We start from the raw sequence: 6,589 nt of genomic DNA, 5'->3' as shown, positions 1-6,589 counted from the left end.
TTTCTTGTTAAGAAAGATTCAAACTTTAAATTTTAGAATCATATCTTTTGATTTCTTGTGAGTCAAGTCATTAATTCTAATTTTAAAAATCAAATCTTTTTCAAAATAAATTTCAATCAAATCTTTTCAATCATATCTTTTCAAACATATTTTTTTCAAATCATATATTTTTCAATCAAATCTTTTCCAATCATATCTTTTTCAAAAATTTGATTTCAAAAATCTTTTCTAACTTCCTATCTTTTAAAAATTGATTTTCAATTTTTTTTCAACTAACTAATTATTTTCTTTGTTTGTTTTACTATTTCTTATCTTTTTCAAAATCACCTAACTACTTTTCTCTCTCTAATTTTCGAAAATTCCTCACCCTTTTTCAAAATTCTTTTTAATTAACTAATTGTTTTAAATTTTAATTTTAATTTTATTTCTTCTCCTTATTTTCGAATTCTAAATATATTTTAAAATAAAGACAAAAATATTTTCCTTTTCCTTTTTAATTAATTTTCGAAATTCTCTCCTTCTCATCTCTTTCTATTTATTTTATTTATCTACTAACACTTCTCTTCTACTCATAAATTCAAACCTTCTCTTCTCTCTATGTTCGGATTTTTCTTCTTCTCTTTTCTCATCCTTCTATTCTTCTTCCAGTCTACTCACATAAAGGAATCTCTATACTGTGACATAAAGGATTCCTCTTCTTTTCTGTTCTCTTCTTTTTCACATGAGCAAGAGCAAGGATAAGAACATTCTTGTTGAAGCAGATCCGGAACCTGAAAGGACTCTGAAGAGAAAGCTAAGAGAAGATAAAACACAACACTCTGAAGAGGACTTTACTGAAATTTTTGAAAAAGAAGTAGAGATGACCAAAACCAATAACAATGGTGGAGGTGCAAGGAAGATGCTTGGTGACTTTACTGCACCAAATTCCAACTTTCATGGAAGAAGAATCTCAATCCATGCCATTAGAGCAAACAATTTTGAGCTAAAGCCTCAACTAGTTTCTCTGATGCAACAGAATTGCAGGTTTTATGGACTTCCATCAGAAGATCCTTTTCAGTTCTTAACTAAATTCTTGCATATCTGTGATACTGTTAAGACCAATGAATTTGATCCCGAGGTCTATAAGCTTATGCTTTTCCCTTTTGTTGTAAGAGACAGAGCTAGAACATGGTTGGACTCTCAACCTAGAGATAGCCTGAACTCTTGGGATAAGCTGGTCACAGCTTTCTTAGCCAAGCTCAAAAGCTAAGCAAGCTTAGAGTGGATGTTCAAACCTTCAAGTAGAAAGAAGGTGAATCCCTCTATGAAGCTTGGGAAAGATACAAGCAACTGACCAAAAAGTGTCCTTCTGACATGCTTTCAGGATGGACCATCCTGGATATATTCTATGATGGTATGTCTGAATTGTCTAAGATGTCATTGGACCATTCTGCAGGTGGATCTATTCACCTGAAGAAAATGCCTATAGAAGCTCAGGAACTCATTGACATGGTTGCAAATAACCAGTTCATGTACACTTCTGAAAGAAATCCTGTGAGTAATGAGACGCCTCAAAGGAAGGGAGTTCTTGAAATTGATGCTCTGAATGCCATATTGGCTCAGAACAAAATGTTGACTCAACAAGTCAATTTAATTTCTCAGAGTCTGAATGGTTTGTAAAATGCATCCAACAGTACTAAAGAAGCATCTTCTGAAGAAGAAGCTTATGATCCTGAGAACCCTGCAATGGCAGAGGTGAATTATATGGGTGAAGCCTATGGAAACACCTATAATCCCTCATGGAGAAATCATCCAAATTTCTCATGGAAGGATCAAGTAAAGCCTCAACAAGGCTTTAATAATGGTGGAAGAAACAGGTTTAGCAATAGCAAGCCTTTTCCATTATCTTCTCAGCAACAGACAGAGAATTCTGAGCAGAGCCCCTCTAGCTTAGCAAATATAGTCTCTGATCTATTTAAGCCCACTCTAAGTTTCATGAATGAAACAAGGTCCTCCATTAGAAATTTGGAGGCACAAGTGGGCCAGCTGAGTAAAAGAGTCACTGAAACTCCTCCTAGTACTCTCCCTAGCAATACAGAAGAGAATCCAAAAAGAGAGTGCAAGGCTATAACCTTACTTGGTGTGGCCGAACCTAGAGAGGAGGAGGAGGACGTGAATCCCAGTGAGGAAGACCTCATGGGACGTCCTCTGGACAAAAAGGAGTTCCCATTTGAGGAACCTAAGGAATCCGAGGCTTATCTAGAGACCATAGAGATTCCATTAAACCTACTTCTGCCATTCATGAACTCTGATGACTATTCCTCCTCTAAAGAGGATGAAGATATTACTGAAGAGCAAGTTGCTACGTACCTTGGAGCAATCATGAAGCTGAATGCCAAGTTATTTGGTAATGAGACTTGGGTGGATGAACCCCCCTTACTCACCAATGAACTGAATGACTTGGTTAGGCAGACATTACCTCAAAAGAAATAGGATCCTGGTAAATTCTTAATTCCCTGTACCATAGGCACCATGACCTTTGAGAAGGCTCTGTGTGACCTAGGGTCAGGCATAAACTTAATGCCAATCTCTGTAATGGAGAAACTGGGAATCTTTGAGGTACAGGCTGCCATATTCTCATTAGAGATGGCAGACAAATCCATGAAAAAGGCTTATGGACAGGTAGAGGACGTGCTAGTAAAGGTCAAAGGCCTTTACATCCCTGTTGATTTCATAATCCTAGACATTGGGAAGGATGAGGATGAATCCATCATCCTTGGAAGACCTTTTTGATGATTGGATTTTTTACGGTTTAGAATTTCACAAATGAAATCTCGTTGTAAAGTATAGTTTCTAAACCAAGCAATAATCCTTTCATACAAAAGATTGTTTGTCACAAGTAACAAACCCCTAAAATTTATAAACCGAAGTATTAAACCTCGGGTTGTTCACCCTAGGAATTACAATAAAGTGTCTTGTTATTGGTTATGAGTTATTTTGGGGTTTTTGAGATTTTAGACAAGAAATATAAATGGCAAAGAAAATAAACTAACAACTAACAAAGCTCTTGGCAAGATATGAGAACTAGAAGTCCTATCCTAGTTATCCACCTCAATTGTGACCACAAATTGTTCATTGCTACCACTTAGTTAACCTCTAACCATGAAGGAAAGTCAAGCATATGAATCAATTTGATTCCTCAAGTCCTAATCAACTCCTAAAGGAAAGACTAGCTTTAGAGGCATTCAAATCAATTAGCAACTTCTAATTATCAATCAACAAAGGAATTAGACAACTCAAAAGTCACTAATTACCCTACCTAGGCCAAGAGGAACAAAATCTATACTATATCTAAAAGAGGCATTTCAACAAACACATAAGAGGCAATAAAAGTAAACAACATAAATTGCAAGAATTAAAGAGAAATCTAACTACAATGGCAAGATATTAACAATAGAAAAGCAAAGAAGACATAATTATTATAAATTACCTTGAATTGAATTGAAAGAAAATGGAAGGAACAATAGTAGATCTACAATAAAGTACAAGAACAACATAAAGGAAATTACAACAAAAGAATAGAAGAATTGATGATTGCAACAACAAAGAATTGAAAGGTAGAAGTAGAAGAAGATGAATTAAAACCTAGATCTAAGAACTAAACCTAATCCTAATTCTAGAGAGAAGTGAGAGCTTCTCTCTCTAAAACTAACTCTAAACTAATCCTAATGAGTAAAAATGATCAAAAGTCCCTTTGCTCTTCAATCCTTGGCTTTAAATAGCATCTTTGGCGGTAAAGTTGGTTGGGATTGGGCCCCACAACTCCTGAGAATTTGCTGGGTGCGAATTCACTTAAAAATCAAGTATCAGCATCGACGCATACGCGCACAGCACGCGTACGCGTCTATAGGCCATTTCGCAAGGTGCGCATAAGCGCCTGGTGTGCGCGCGCGTCCATGGGCGAGTTCAACTCTTTGGCTTTTCATGATTTCTCCATTTTGCATGCTTTCCTCTTCACTCCTTTGATCCATTCCTAGCCTTTTCAATATGAAATCACTAACAAACACATCAAGGCATCTAGTGGAATCAAAGGGAGATTAAAATCATCAAGTTAAAGGCCTAAAAAGCATGTTTTCACATCTAAGCACAAATTGGGAGAAAATCATGAAACCATGCTATTTCATTGAATAAATGTGGGTAAAAGGTCAGAAAATCCCTTAAAATCAATACAAGATAAACCCTACAAATGGTGTTTATCAACCTCTCTACACTTAAACCAAGCATGTCCTCATGCTTAAACCAAGAATGAAGTAAAGGGCATGGCCTTTATTCAATGGAAACTAACTAAATGCAATCTACCTATATGCAACTATCTAAATGAATGCAATTGCTTGGTCAAAATAAATCAATTCCCAAGAAGCATATATGCACAAGGGCTAAGGACTAGCAAGTCAAATTCACAATTAGATTGAGTTATTAGATATTTTTACTAACTTGCGTGAAAAGTGATGATCATAGGTGGAAACATGTAATTGAGCATCAAACCCTCACTGGATGTGTTTGCACTCTATTCGCTCAAGTGTTTCGGGTTGATTCTCTCAATTCTCCTCTATTTCATGCTTTCTAAGATTTGTTTTTTCTTCTAACAATCAACATTTATTCAATGCATGCATACAAGTATCATGAGGTCTTTTCATTGGTTGTAATGGGGCTAGGGTCAAGGTAGGATGCATATTTGGTCAAGTGAGCTTAAAATTTGAATCTTTGATAAGCTTAAACTTCCCACCTAACCTATGACATCCTATACAATTTCAAAGCTAACCTAACTACCCATTCTTCTCACTTTTTTCACATACTCATGCATTTTTTTTCTTGATCACAACACATATGAATTGACTTTTGTTGAACTTTATTTTGGGGCATTTTGTCTCCTTTTTTATTTCTTTCTTTTTCTTTGTTTCTTTCTTTTTCTATTTTTTTTATTTTTCATATTATTTTTCTTTTCTTTTCTTTTTTTTCTTTTGTTTTTCTCATTTTTTTCTTTTTGCAATAAAGTATATACAAAGGTATCAATGCATAAGGTCTATTCATTCATTACACATGAGCATGTACCCAATTCCCAATATTTACAACACAAAACTACCCTTTTATTCTCAACCAATGTCCAAAGTTTCCACACTTGAATATTACACACACACTAGCCTAAGCTAATCAAAGATCCAAATAAGGACATTTATTGTTTTTCACTTTAAGGCTTGTAATGTGCTAAATTAAGAACAAAGTGGGTTACACGTAGGCTCAAAGTTGGCTAACAATGGAAGATAAAAGGTAAGGTTTTTTGGGTAAGTAAGTTATATGAAGTGATGGCCTCAATCATATAAATGCATGAATACACAAAATAATGGACATTAAGAATCAAACAAATCAAAGATTACAATCATAGAAAGAGAATAATGCACACAAGAAAAAATAAGTGGTTATAAGATGTAACTACACCATTAGGCTCAAAACTCACTTGCTTGTGTTCTTAGCTCAAAAACATGATCCACGATATATATAATTCAAGCAAGTTCTATGAAAAATTTTTACTCAAATCAATTGAGGTGCCCTATAGATAATTTTCTCAAAAAATTTTATTATTTTGACTAAGCTTATTGTGTATACATATGCAAAAATAAGAAAATGCAAGTAAAAATCCTAAAAACCTAAAATGAAATGCAAAAGTTTTGGGATTAGAAACTTGTCACCCAAAATCGCTGATTGGTCGGACGACCTCCCCACACTTAAAAGTTTGCACCGTCCTCGGTGCATTCAAAGATGAGCAAGGGGGTACGGCGACTCTCCGGATTGCTACCTTTAGCTGGTAGGTCAACCGATGCTGCGTATTCGTTCTTCCGCTTCTGTTTTTGCTTGTGGTGCATCATTCAATGAAAAAAAAACAAAAATATAACACCATAAGATGAGAAGATATGAAAGCAAGGAAGCATACATTGTTGGAGTGAGGTAAATCACTAGGATTGAGTGAGTGAATTAATGTGACATTAATAAAAGTGAGTGTGCATTCTAAGTTGCGCGCGGTTTAGAGCACACACTAACATGAAAGGCTAAGTCAAAATAGAAGCAAGCTCTTTACTCATTCTAGTGTGCTTGAAATGCTTTAAGTAAACTTGAAAGGTAAAACAAGCATTAAAGAGGCATGAGAGCATTCAAGCTAAAAGCATTTGGATGCATATGATCATGAAATACAATGCATTAAGGTAAATGCTCAACATCCAATATCAAGCGATTGCCTAATCAAAGAATAGGGTTCAAATCACATGGTGGCTAGCTACAACATGCAATTCAAAAGAGTCACAAGCTCCAAGGCAATTCTCATCACTTGGTATTTTTCAAAAGGTAAGCATGAAAAACTCAAAACCAAGTAGCAAAATATAACCTCAATCATAGAATCCAACAAATATTATCTAAAAATATTCATGCTAAAATAGCATTTAGGCAATAAAGGGGCAGCAATGCATCGTAAACAAAGTCAATAATCCAACACTTATAATGAAAAGAGAGAACATAAAATGAAAACTAAACTAAAACTAACTAATTAACTAACTAACTA

The sequence above is a fragment of the Arachis hypogaea genome, chromosome 1 (assembly GCF_003086295.3).
Source record: "Arachis hypogaea cultivar Tifrunner chromosome 1, arahy.Tifrunner.gnm2.J5K5, whole genome shotgun sequence".
Lineage (NCBI taxonomy): Eukaryota > Viridiplantae > Streptophyta > Magnoliopsida > Fabales > Fabaceae > Arachis > Arachis hypogaea.
This window is presented reverse-complemented; position numbering follows the sequence as displayed.